The sequence below is a fragment of the Myripristis murdjan genome, chromosome 7 (genome assembly GCF_902150065.1).
Source record: "Myripristis murdjan chromosome 7, fMyrMur1.1, whole genome shotgun sequence".
Classification (NCBI taxonomy): domain Eukaryota; kingdom Metazoa; phylum Chordata; class Actinopteri; order Holocentriformes; family Holocentridae; genus Myripristis; species Myripristis murdjan.
This window is the reverse complement of record NC_043986.1, coordinates 18,092,400-18,105,919: the sequence shown is the minus strand read 5'-3', so window position 1 is coordinate 18,105,919 and position 13,520 is coordinate 18,092,400. Positions and strand designations below refer to the sequence as shown.

General features: G+C 42.6%; 1 protein-coding gene across 1 annotated transcript in view; it reads right to left on the bottom strand.

Annotated features, from left to right (window-relative positions):
• LOC115361898 (metabotropic glutamate receptor 7-like) overlaps positions 1-13,520 on the bottom strand; it is a 56,962-nt gene that overhangs the window by 31,412 nt on the left and 12,030 nt on the right. The window lies entirely within an intron of this gene.

Here is a 13,520-nt window from a genome sequence, read left to right as displayed (position 1 = left end):
CATCATTTTTTCACCTATGAGCTGTAACAGTATACAAATCATCTGTGATCCGTGATAAAATAAACATTCATGGGGTTCATAAAGTGGTAAGGCATTAAGTTGTTCAGCCTGGTATTTCTGATAAAGACTTCTCCTGCTGTGACACAATCCTAAACATCTCATCAGCACCCCTTGTTATGTCTGTTGGCAGCTGTCAGCGGAGGGGAGTCACCTCCACCTGCTGTGTGACGCACAGCGGCGTCATTAGGCCACGGCATCCACGGCTGGAACACCGAATGTTTTAATGTCAGCCCTGAGTTTTTCTTTTGTTTGGAGAAAGTTGGCATTTCAGTGTAGCAGAGTGGAACTTTACTTTGCCACTTCGGTGTGAGGGGGCATAATAAAGTGGTGCACAAAAGAGCAATACAAGCACTTGCACCGGCACCGTAGCTTCAAGACCAGAGTAAGGATGAGGAAACAAGCAAATGACGAACCAAATGTCAGAAGTTAGAGAATAATATTCTGTTTTCCCCCGTGACAGGTAACTACCATGTTAATAGTGTCAATACGTAAAAGCCAGAGAGCATAACCTGAACTCTTAATTAAGTCATTATGAAATTAAAGAGAAGCATAAACTTTGTTCTTTGCTGAGGAGGCCAATGTTTCGGCTCATGGTGTCTCTTCCTCAGAGCAATGAGCTCTGTCTTTCAATGCTGTTATGACTTTTGCTCCTGCTGCACAGTGTCTATTTCTCTTCTGCTCTGATCTTAATGAATTTTGAGATGTGATCAGCACCTCTCCTAATGAAGTGCAACTGATATAAAGTTTGCAACAGATAGCTGTTAAACTAATGTGTGTGTATAGTGTGTATGTGACACATTGTGATGCCTATCATGGGCTTTCTATTGTTATATGTATTGCATCAGAGATTGTTGGCAATACTCAGTGATTCACTGAGCTAAGACTGATGTCTTCAGAGCTTAGCAACGCCGCTGGTGACGCACAACGCCTTATGTTCCAGTTATAAACTTGGGCTACTGACATGTGCCAGGCACGGGCAGGAGACTCCCTTCCAATCAATCCTCTTCCCCTTTCTCCAAAAGTTCAGGTTGTAAATAATTAGGCAACCAATGATAAAAGCAAAGCAATAATTGCCTTCGACGTTTTTCCATGCACCTTACTAGGTGGTGCTGAAACCCAAAAAGAACCTAAGAGAATATGAGTAAGATTGTGCTGAGAGAAAACACTGCACAACTGAAAAGGATAAGGAAAGCCATATGATCTGCTACAACCAAGCTACTAAATAAGGCTCATGAGGAACTCCTGAATGGGGATCCAAATCTTATTGTTTTGGAAGAATATATGGAGCAGTTGTTAAGCAAGAAATGAAGTTTAATTGACTATGACAGAGACATTGAAGCACAGACTGTGGGAGATTAAATAATTCTGCTTTAAAATATACGCATGGCATAAACTCAAAAAAAAAAAAAAAAATCAGGAAAGCAATGCATATGTATGGAGATTCTAGCAGCACAAGCTCTTCCTCTCGAAGGAACAATGGATAAAGAGTCAATGCAGTAATAGAGGCCATACACTGGCACCTTGGCATAAGCTGCATCCTTTCACACTTGGAGTCTAAATGATGTCAGTGACTGTTTGTTTTGTTCAGGGGCTGATCATAAACTGCCAAAATGCACAGACTTCACCGTGGAAATCCAGAGAGAAAAGCTGAAGTGATTTGGCAGGTGTTTTATATGTCTAGGCCTGTCTAGGCCTCAGACACAGTGTGCGTAATTATACAACGCAAAGCAATGTATGTGAAACATGTAGCAAAAGACATCATAGAACTGTTTGTATCCACCAGTCAAAATATGCACAATACAACAAAAGAAACAAACCATCACTCACAGATACTGTAGTGTCAGTTTTTCTGAGGAATTAGGAAGGCAAAACTGTATTGTCAAAAACTGCTACAGTATGGGTAGATTCCCCCAGACAAAGACAACTTGCTATGTGCTTATTAGATGGGGGGAGTCAGTGCAGTTTTATCCATGAGGATATTTCTAGGGCTTTAAACCTAACACTCAAAGGAACAGAAATAATAGAGGTGCACACATTTGGCTCCATAACTCAGAAAAGAGTAACTGCAAGAGAGGTCAAGGCAAGCTTGAGAAACTTAAAAACAAATGAAGCTGCTGATGTGGAATTACTGGAAACACCGATACTATGCTGTTCAAACATGCAAATGGCACATCAAAAAATAAGACCTGCTCTTGAGGATAATGCTCTGCAGGTTGTTGATAGTCCTGTGAGAGGCATGGAAATGGAAGGCCTTGGGATTTTGATTGGAGGAGACCACTACGGGGATATAGTGTCGGCACGCACGGACAGACTTGACAATGGACTAATGGTGGTGAAAAGTACATTTGGATGCATGATTCAAGGTGTTGTGTCCATCCCTGTCAAAAATGTTACAACGAAACCTGTGAATGCGAAGGGTTTTCATCTGAGTGCTGGAGAGGAGGAAATACTCACAGACTAGCTGTGCAGTTTCTGGGAGATTGAATCAGTGGGGATTCAGATGGAAACTGAGCGGAGCCCAGAGACAGATGCATTAAGAAGTTTGAAGAGTCAGTAATGTACCAACAAGGTAGTAGGGAGGGTCATTCAAAACTGCCTACCAATGACTGTACAACACTGAACTGCTTGAATATCGCAGCCAGAAGATTTCAGAATAATGACCAGCTAAATGATCAATATAGTCAATTGTTAAAGCGGAGGGAATTATGGAGGAGGTAATTTATCTTGAAAATCCAGTTTACTATCTACCACATAATCCAGTGATCAGAGAAAGCACAACTACTACTCAGCCACATGTTGTGTTTGATGTCTCTTCTCATGAGAGACAAAGTCGCTCTCTGAATGAATACCTATTAACCGGACACAATCTAAATTCTGATCTACTGAGCATTTTGATCAAATTCTGGCAGCACAAGGTTTCAGTAGTGGCACAAATAAATAAGCCTTTCTTACAAATAGCCCCAAATTAAAGAGATAGAAATGTGCTGCATGCTGCATTCCTACGGCTAAAAGCTCCCAGTCCCCTTTGAGGATTTGAGGGTGGTGATTATGATAATGACATGCTTGCCATTTGGCACATCTGACAGCCCCTTCTTGTTGGCTGCAACAATTAGAAATCACCTCAAAAATATCAACTTCAAAAATATTAAGTTTGTTGTTTATATGTGGATGATGACTGGAACAGGGAATGTTGACAAGGCCATAAAACTGTCTCAGAGAGCCAAGGAAATCATGTCAAGTGCAAGCATGAAATTATGCAAATGGAACGCCAATTCCCCTGGTTTTCCAACTGTATGGAAGCAGGAACACGAGATGGGACAAGTGGAAATCAAAGGCCAAAACCCGCTCAAGGTTCTAGGATTAACATGGAAAACTGACACTGATGAATTCGTGTTTGAAACGAATGAATTGATTGAATATTTGCAAGACAAAAGAGACACAAAACGAGGGGTGCTTCAGGCTGCTGCGCACATCTTTGATCCCATTGGACTCTTATCTCCATTCACTATTTGAGTAAAATGTCTTTTTCAGGAGATGTGGGAAAGTGAAATTGAATGGGATCAAGATCTTCCTAAAGATTTTGCAGAAAAATGGCATCAGTGGTGCTCAGAAATCCCACATTTAAAAAATATTCCCATTAATTGCAACGTTATAGTTATGATGCTGAAATTCACCCAATGAGCATGAAATTCTTGTATTTACTGATGCCAGTGTAAAGACCTACTGTGCTGCAGTATATTTGTGTTGTGTTAAATCAAATGGACAATGTAGAAGCAGTCTAGTCACTTCTAAAGTTGATGTTACCCCACTGAAAACAATGACACTTCCCAGATTGGAATTAATGGGAGCACTAACTGGAGCTAGACTTTCAAAACATATCATGGCACCCCTAAAAAGCCCCACTCAACATGGGACACAAGGAACAAATGGCCAAGCCTTAATGGAGGCCGCTCTATGGTCACACAGGCCAGAATGGCTGAAAGACTCAAGCTGTGAAACTCAAGTGATGACTGAAAATGATGATGATGTTCAGGAATACATGCTTTGGAGTACAGTTACTGCGCCAGATTGCACACTTCAACCCCTCTTTGATTTGAGTGAACTCAGTAAAGTCTTGAGAACAACAACCTGGATTCAGCGTTTTGTATAAAATGCACGAAACAAAGAAAGACACACTGGGGAACTATGTACGGATGAGATACAGCAAGCAGAAAAATACTGGATAAAGCTGACTCAACATATCAGCTTCTCAAAGGAAATTGATAACTTGCTGAAAATTACAGGATTGGACAAACAATCAAAAATCATTACCTTGAGACCATTCTTGGATGAATTTGGACTTCAATCTGTGGGAGGGAGAGCAATTACAGGAAGCAAACTGGTCTTACTTTTCAGAACTTTTGATCGAGGGAGGACATAAAGATGTGATGCATCCAGGCTTACAAGCTACTCTCAGTCAACTCAGAGGAACATACTGGATACTTCGGGTTAGACGGATGACAAAGAGATGTGTCAAATGTTGTTCGATCTGTTAACAAGCTCGAATTAATGCAGCACAGCAGTTCAGCGTGCTGTTACCAAAGGAATGCATCAATACGGTGCAGGTCTTTGAAATAACTGGTATGTATTTTGCCATTGTATGTGAAATCACATATCAAGAATGCTTATATAGCTTTCAAATGCACTGTGGCATGAGCTGTATGTTCAGAGCTAGTGTCAGATCTGTCATTTGATGCATTCTTGGCCTTTAGAAGATTTATTTCCAGACGTGGCATTTGTAGTGTCATATACTCTGATAATGCAAGGACCTTTAGGGGTGGGGGTGGGGGTGGGGGTGGTGGGGGGGGTGGTGGGGGGGAATACAGAAATTGTTTGCAGAGAAAAAAAATTTCATGGATTATATATATATTGTGGAATGAGCCGCTTGGTGGGTTGGCATGTGGGTGCGCTCGGTGAGATCAGTGAAGATGTGCCTACGGAAGGTACATGGAAGGCATTATCTTACATTTAAGGAACATCAAACACTAATATGTGAAGTGGAGGCTGTGATAAATTCCCACCTCCTCATTTATCATCATACAGAGAGCAGTGAACCCTCACTTCTCACACCTGCTCCTTTCAACCGGACAAAGGATAACTACATTTGCTCAATAGCCTGTCTGCAATTCCAGTTTGCATCAAACGAACGCCACCAAGCTCAGCAAGAGATGGCAGTATCAGGAGAGATTAATTCACCATTTTTGGAAACATTGGAGGAAATATTATTTGAGGATCTTCTTTCTGCACGCTGCATATGTATTTAAGATTGGACATGTTGTATTGTTGCATGAAGATAAACAACCAAAACACATGTGGAAAATGTGAATGATTGAGGAAACATTTGTGGGAAGAGATAGTAAAATTAGGTTATGTACAACAACTTCTGTCTCGTCGTTTTCTCAGAAGACCTGTTCAACTACTCTACCCATGAGAGGTGGATGAACATTGACTCTGGAGGACACAAGTCCATCAGAACAGAGTATGTTATGTCTACTTGGGGCATTCAGTGGAGGGAAATCCATCACTTTCCCCAAAAGTTTAGGTTGTAAACAATTAATCAATAAATGATAAATGCAAAGAAATGACTGCCTTTGAAATTCTTCCCCACACCTTACACCCCTGTCTCAGGTTTCAGCTCTCCTCCCATGTCCAAACAGCAATCCCACATGATTGTATGACTGTCCAGGGCCAAATTGGCTACCTACCATCAGTCAGGTGGATGCTCCAGCAGGGACATACATTGCTTTCTTTTGAATCTGGTGCATTACCCCATCACACAGTCTAATCTAGGCACTATATGAATGCCATCCATTTCTATTATAGCGATCAAAAGCAGCTGGACACTGGGGAAACACAGGAATGAGGACACAGTGGCTCACTGATGGGATTCTGGAGCACTGCTTCAAACTCACAGAGTGTGAGTTATAGCTTTGACCCACAACTCAAAGGGGGTCAACTGCATAAAGCTGACAAATTGAGGAGCAAAGGAAGAGTTCAACCTTAAGACGACTTAATATGTTTCAAATAGCCGAAAAGTAACCAACCAAAAAAAAATCTGCCTCTGTAATGCAATTAAACAGACTCACAGCAGGGAATACTGCCAGATGTCACATGTTAAACCACTTCAGCACCGCCTGAATTGAGTGTACTGGGTCAAAGTGGGAGTGAAGCAAAGTAATGGAAAAGCAAGAGCGACAGCGATTTGCATTTAAAAACGCTCTCCTACCTTTCCAAAAAACTGAGGCAGGCGGCTGCATGTATCTATTTGGAGTGTTTGATAGGCGATGTATCTCAACAATACTGTTGTAGTGCCATTCAGTCTAACCCTGAAAAGGTCTCACAGATTTGTTGAGTCCCATCCTATCTTTGCCCAGGCTAGGCTCAAAAGCTGCTTGAACATTTGTCTCTCCTGCAGCTTTTTTCTGCAGGAAACCTTTTAAGATGGCTATACCTTTTTACTATGTCCAAGTCTCATAGCCTTTGCGTATAATTCTTCTGCTCACACTCCTTCTTTTCTTGGAATCTGCTCCTCCTTGCAGTGCAACTATTTCAGTCTGTGCTTTTTAATTACCAGCTTGACCTCCATGTAACAAAAGGGCTAAACCTTGATTGAGAAAATACAGAGGTGCAGGGATTAAAAACTGCCTGGAGTCACGATACATGGAGATGCTGACTACATAAACAGATAGTGATTAGAATCTACCACCTTTGCGTTTTTCTGTCTGGCAGCTAATGGACTACATATAAAATGGGACGTGACTTAGTAATTTAAAGCTTCTGTGTGAAATAAATGGATTGAATTAAAATCTCCTGAAACTTCATTATGTCTCCCTCAGTAGATTACAAGGACTAAAGGTTAAATTTTCAGCTTTTGGTAGCAGTTGCTTGATTGATTCCCCGAACTGTATCAATTAAATACGCTCCTGCTGCAACAAATTCTAGATTTGAATTTCCTCAGTGAACCTAATAATGCAGGTTGGGTGGGTGTGTGGGTGACAGGTTTTTTTTTTTTTTTTTTTTTTTTATGAACAATTTTGAATAATTTCCTTTAAACAATTTGTTGGGAGTGAATAAAGGATTGTTTTCTATTAATTCCCAGTCTCTACTTGTAAAACACCCTGTTCACTGTTGCACTGGCTCCATGGGTTGAAACATGTGGGAGACAGAAGGAGCTGAGCCGCCCTGAAAGCAATAAAATGGAGCGGTGGGGGGCTGGGGGGTTGAAAATTGCAATTAAAGTCTGTCATGTTAAATATTTCCAAGTGTAATTTGTATTCAATGGTCACTGAAATTACATTCAATATATTACTGGGTCCAGTTAACGGCGAGACAAGGTCATCCCCTCAGCATGCAGGCTGGGACTACTTGCTGCTGCAGCTCTTCACCAAGCCACAGACATCACTGTAGGTTGAACGGGGAATGTGGAAAACACAGCATGTTGGAGAGAGAGAGTGAGAGAGAGAGAGATGTGTCAGCATGTGCATGTGTCGAGTATTGACTCAGCTGGTGGGAACAATGACAGCGATGATATAACAATACGCATGGAAGCCTAGGCCTCAATTTAGACATGCAGCAGTTATGTAGTACGAGGCCCATTTGTTTCACACTTTGTAGTCTGTATTGGATGACTGCATGTATCGCATTGTCATATTTTATTTCCAGTGTGTGAATATTATTGACTCCCAGACATACGACCCCTACCTGTCCAGCTTCTGTTTTTAGAGATTCATTAAGTTGCCACTGACACTTTTGGGTCTGTTCGCTGTGAAATATACTGTCACTTGTCTTTGTGCTCCAGTCGTCTCCACGTCTGTATTGACAACAGTGACAATGAACTGAACACCAGCAATTGAATCCAAGCTAAGAAAAGGAAAATTAACAATGAGCCCTTTCAATATTACAATTACCCGAAACTGATGCCTGTCATCGGCAGAATGGATCAAGCTGAGGATTGCTTAGGGTAATCGCCTGGCTTGCTCTTAAATGTATCTGCCCTGACAGGATCGATGGGAGGAAAACACTGAGGTCTGTTATAGGGGACACTATTTTATTGATTTACTACCACAAAGTGCTGTTGCCCTGCCTGAATAAGAATCTGTTGCTGAAGTCTAAAGAGGGCTGAAAAAAACAGGAGGCGGTGGGGGTGGGTGGGGTGGGGGTGGTAATCTGCTTACTGACATTAAATGAGAATTTCCACCTGGGTGTTTAAGAGGAGAGGTGACTGAGTGAGGTTGTGTAAAGGTTAGACACGTTCACAGTAAGTGGGAATGCTGGGTGAAGTTAATTAGGGTGCCGTGGCCTTTCCATTGCAATTTCACGTTCAGCAGCCCACAAGCACCATGGGCAGCCCCAAAGAAAGGTGAAGGGCTGTTATGTTTGTGCTGTAACTGTCCTGCTCTTGCTAATGTGCAGGTGAGATTTCTGAGAGAGCGGAGAATAATTATACCAGCCTCTGTGTTCTGCATTTCCTCTCCTATGTTTGACGCAAGAGGAAAATGTCATTTGCAAAAAATAGGTAGCATATGGCATAACATGACTCTCAGTCGGGGTAATGGCAACCTTCTATCCTTGCCATCTGAGAGAGGGGCAAATCTAAGTTTGCAGATATGAAGAGACAAGCTGTCACCGCCGAAAACATAAAGGGCACGGATTCGACATGCACTCCATGATTTTTTTAATCAAAAACTATCTTTAACAAGAATGCTACATCAGAACACAGAGCTGTTCCCTAAATAGCAGCGCAGAGTAGTCACGCTCAGTAGGGGCGGAAATCACTGGGTAACTTATGATACAATACTACCACGATATTTCACCCATGAAAACGATAGTATCATGGTACAGACGATACTGCAGTATGTGATATATTGTAAAATAATCAGCTCTGATAAATCATGATGTAACTGAAGAAGAAATATACCCTGGAAAAGGCAAAATAATTTTCAGTGTTTTAATATGCACAGTGACTCTCTGTGCAAATTAAGTTTAAAACTCAAAAGACAATACAATAAATATAATATATTACTGTAAAAAGGGCAAAAAAAAAAAAGGCTTATAAATATTTACGCAAACTTAAAATGTAAAAAAATAAAAAAAATATCTATACTTGGCACAAGAGTATCTTTAACTTCTCACAAGAGGAAGTATCACGATATAATGCATTACTGAGTTATTGCACCGCCATAACCCAGCCTGGGTTTAATCATTAATCTCCGGGTAATTTGCAAAACAAAAAACAGAAAACAAGTTGCTAAATGTGAGCGGAAATGTCTCCCACAAATGGATTTAACTGGAGTAAGTGTAGCCAGGCATTTCCAATTGCAGGAATCTCTTTGCCTCTATTTGCTGCCTGATTAGCTTCTAAGTATATCTTGAAACCAGTCAGCTCCAATAGTTTGTACGTGACGATCTCCACGCTGACGGCGGAACAGACAGTGGGTTCTGACAGACCCAACTATAACCCCATGCTGTCTGTGGCTCGGCGCCAATGCACAGATTGTCCTCGTGACACCATCACAATGACACACCCACTCACATACACACACACACACACACACACACACACACACACACACACTGCACCATGATTCTATAATTTGGCCAAGAAGCCATTTTGAATGCAATCATAATCTGCTCACCCTAACCATAGTGGAGTAAATATTTGCTCACAAAATATCCCTTGTCAGAAGATTTATTTGTAGCTCCACTGCCCGGTGTTGTAAAACAGAAATAGTCAATATCCCATAAACGAAATAATACAGTAACATAAACCCGGGCCTATGAAGATATTGACCAGTTCACGAGTTTTACATCTTTCCTGCTAAATCAAGGCGGTAAACCTCTGTGGCATAGAGAGATCATGGGGCTGGAGGTTTGTATTCAGACAGCTGTGCCATTTGTCAGCAGGGCAGAGGTAATGACCATGTCCATACATGCAACCTCAGGCTGGGCTTTGGTAATCTCTCCACACCAGAGCATGGCATTGCCCACACAGCGAAGAGGGAAGCGAGGGAGGGAGGAATCGACAGCTTTCCCTCCCTCTCTCTGTCACTCTCTCCCCCTCTCTTCCTGCCCATCTGTGTCTCTCACTCGCTCTCAAACTCCTCTTTTTGTGAAGCCTGTGTTTCATCATTCTGCTCTCACACAACCTGTGACTCTCTCGGTCTCATTCTCTTTTTGCTCTGCCACTCCGTGCGCCCCTCTAGAGTGGAGGCAGTGGGTTTCATCTTCCTGCATGTCTCTCCCTCCCTCCCTGTCATCTGTCTGCATGCAGACACTCCCACACAGATGATCAGCAGATACTTCCTGCCCAGAGAGGTCCTAGGGCTGCCAGTTTCCCTATGCCAAGACAATCTGCCCTCAGTCATTCACACGCGCGGCAGCCAACTTTCCGCTCCTCCCTGTCCTTCGTCTGTCTACCTCTTCTCCCTCATCTTTCCTCCCTTGCTAATTCTGTTCCCATTCAATCCCGTGTTCCTCCTCACATCCCTCTCCCCCTCCTCTTCTCCATCATTTTCCAGCGAGTTATTCCTAAAGGGAGCCTGCTGCTGGCAACCCTAAATAGTATTGAACTAGTTAGACTTTTGTTTACCATCTTTCGCTGCAACTTTCTTCTAAGCAAGAATCTCCTCGCTCTTGCTTCCCCAGTGGCCACCATTTCAGAATTGCCTACACTGCTGAACTAGCCTCTGTGTTTCACGTTAGCAAGGTAGGCTTTCATAATCCTTTATCTAACATGACCTTCCACCGTCTCCTTCTTTCCGCCCACTTCTCTCTTTCCCAGTCGATTCCCTCACCCTCCGTCTCTCCCCCTCGCTCCTTGCCAGTCCCTTGGGCAGCTTAGTGCTCTGTGCTGGGCTCTTGCATGGCTGCCCCGCCAGAGTGTATTTTAAGACAACCAGCATGTTTCTCCATGGGTGTAGAGGCTAGGTATGACTCACAAATCAGATATTTGACCAGGAGAGCCACACAGTAGAGTAGAGCAGAGGCGTGGGAGGAAAAGTGTGGATAGCTCACAAAGGGAACCTGACCGACCTCCATCTTTCCATCTGGTAAACAGACTGTGATTCCAACCCTATTGGTGTTTCAAAGAAATAAACGTTTCCCAACACTGGCTAGATCTTATAACATGTGAGAACACGCTGTATGGAGGAGCAGCTGTAATATAAAGCTGAGGATCTAGTGAGATGCAATATGAAGGTATGGCGGTGCTTTAACAAATACATGTCAGAAATGGATTCTTCTGACTTGGAGATCTTGCCTTTCAAAGCCGCCGTGACAGTCAGGCATTTATGCTGTCACTCTGGAGAGTTATTTTGTGCAGACACAGTGTCTCTTAAAGTCATACCGCAAAGCTTCTTTTGACTTAGGCTTCACACAAAGTGAGGCCCTGCAGAGAACAATGCAGTTCAGCGGAGCAGCCTTGATCATAGTGGCTGTGCTGTGTTCTCTCTCCAGGTGCGATGGAAACTTGACTCACAGTAAGAATAAAACATAGCCTGCAGCTTTATGACTAAGTGTTATCAAATGTATTCCTTTATATCCACAGGGTATCACATTTCAGATAGTTATATTGATTTTTCCTGACTACAGACTGCAAAGTGCACTGGACGCAGCTTTCTTTTCTCTGCAGTGTCCTTTACAGCCGGCCTGATAACTTTATTTTTTTCTCTGAATACCATGAAATATTGATAAAACAATACTGAGCATCTTAACATCTCTGCATGTCATTTTAGCCTAGGTGAGATGCATAAAAAATAAAAATAAATAAATAAACACTTACCTGCTACGTATCAAAGCATTTTAGTTTGGGTTGTGTGTTGTGTGTGTGCGCATGCGTGTGAGCGTGCATGCGACATGCTACATCTCACAGAGGCTGGGTGACATAGCGTAACGCCTGCTCTGCCTCATTGTGCTGTCCGGTCTTTGTCTGGCCCTGACAGATTATTTACCAAGGAGCAGGCATGGGTGTGTGTTTTTCCCACCTACATCTGAAGCATGGAGGGCTTGACACATTCATTGTCTGTCTCCACTTTTGCACCTGCAACACCCTGACCTGCATCCCAATGATTCCCTCCCCACTATCCCCCATCTCTTCCCCTCTCTCTCTCTGTCTGTAGCTCTCTCTTCACAGTCGACACAGCCCCATCACCAGGCCCATTTCTCCCCTAATAGCGCAGACAAAGTGGGTGAGCCTCCCCGATCGTATCTCGCCTCCGTCTGCTCCTCACAGAGCATTCTTTAGCAGGGCCATGTAATTACGTCCTGATCGCAGCACTGGCAAATATCAAAGATACCCTATTCCTTCTGTTGGTGTCTCTGAGCCCCTGCTTGGTGCCATGCACCTCAGATGTATGTATCAGAATAGAACAGAACAGAGCAGTTTAATAGGCACTTATCAGCTCGCATGGCTGTGCCTGCAGTGTTGCCTTGAACCTCACCCAGAGTCTGGGAGATTACACATCTTATCAGCGGCACCTGCAAATTATTCACAACTCAGCCCCAAATCCACTGTCAGCCCCTATGGATCTGTCTCTGGGAAGAGTTGGGAAATATGCACAAGAATTTGCTGTTGACTACATTTTCCTGCAAAGTTTCACTACCACTACCATATTTGAATTGTTAAATCTGATATGATATCTATTTCCTTGGCTTGACAGTTGATCATATGCCATGCGGTTGCTGTGATTGTGTTCATGGATGGTGCGGAGAGACAAATGTTCCCAGTCATAGTGTAATTTATGGAGAAGTGCTCCTCTAATGTTGCAGCAAATAGCAACACTTAGCAGATAAGACTGCCATCCACAGTAAATTAACCAAACCTGTTCAGATAGATGCACAGTAAGGCACCATGGTCACACTATCCCTGCCAAAAAGCATAAAAACTAAAAGGAGTAAAAAGCTGAAAATACAAAAATACATCAAAAGAAGTAAATGAATAAATGAACAAACAAATTAGTAAATAGATTAATAAATAAAACTAAAAACAGAACATTTGAAGTGGCTAAAATAAAATAAGCAAGTCTACATAAAATTATTTAAAAAGTAACTTAAAAGATGATAATGAATTATCCACACTTAGTTCCCCAGGCAGTTCTGGGCTCCTAACAGAAAAAGCAGCGTCACCTTTTTGAGTCCGGGCAGCGTGACAGTCAGACAGGCCCGAGGAGCTCAGGCTGCACTCTGATTCATTTACAATTTAGCCCATGCACCACCCAAAGACCTTTGCACTGCAAAAAGCCTGTGGGGGTGCACAGGGGTGTAACACGCGCCCCCTCATAAATGTTCCTCTAGGAGCCTTAAAAATTAAAGCAAAACCCCTCTGCAACCTCATCCCCTTTATGATTATTCACACCTATAACAAAGAGGAAGAAAGAGGGAGATGGAGACTGAGGGAGGTACACGTAACAAAACCAAATGCTCTT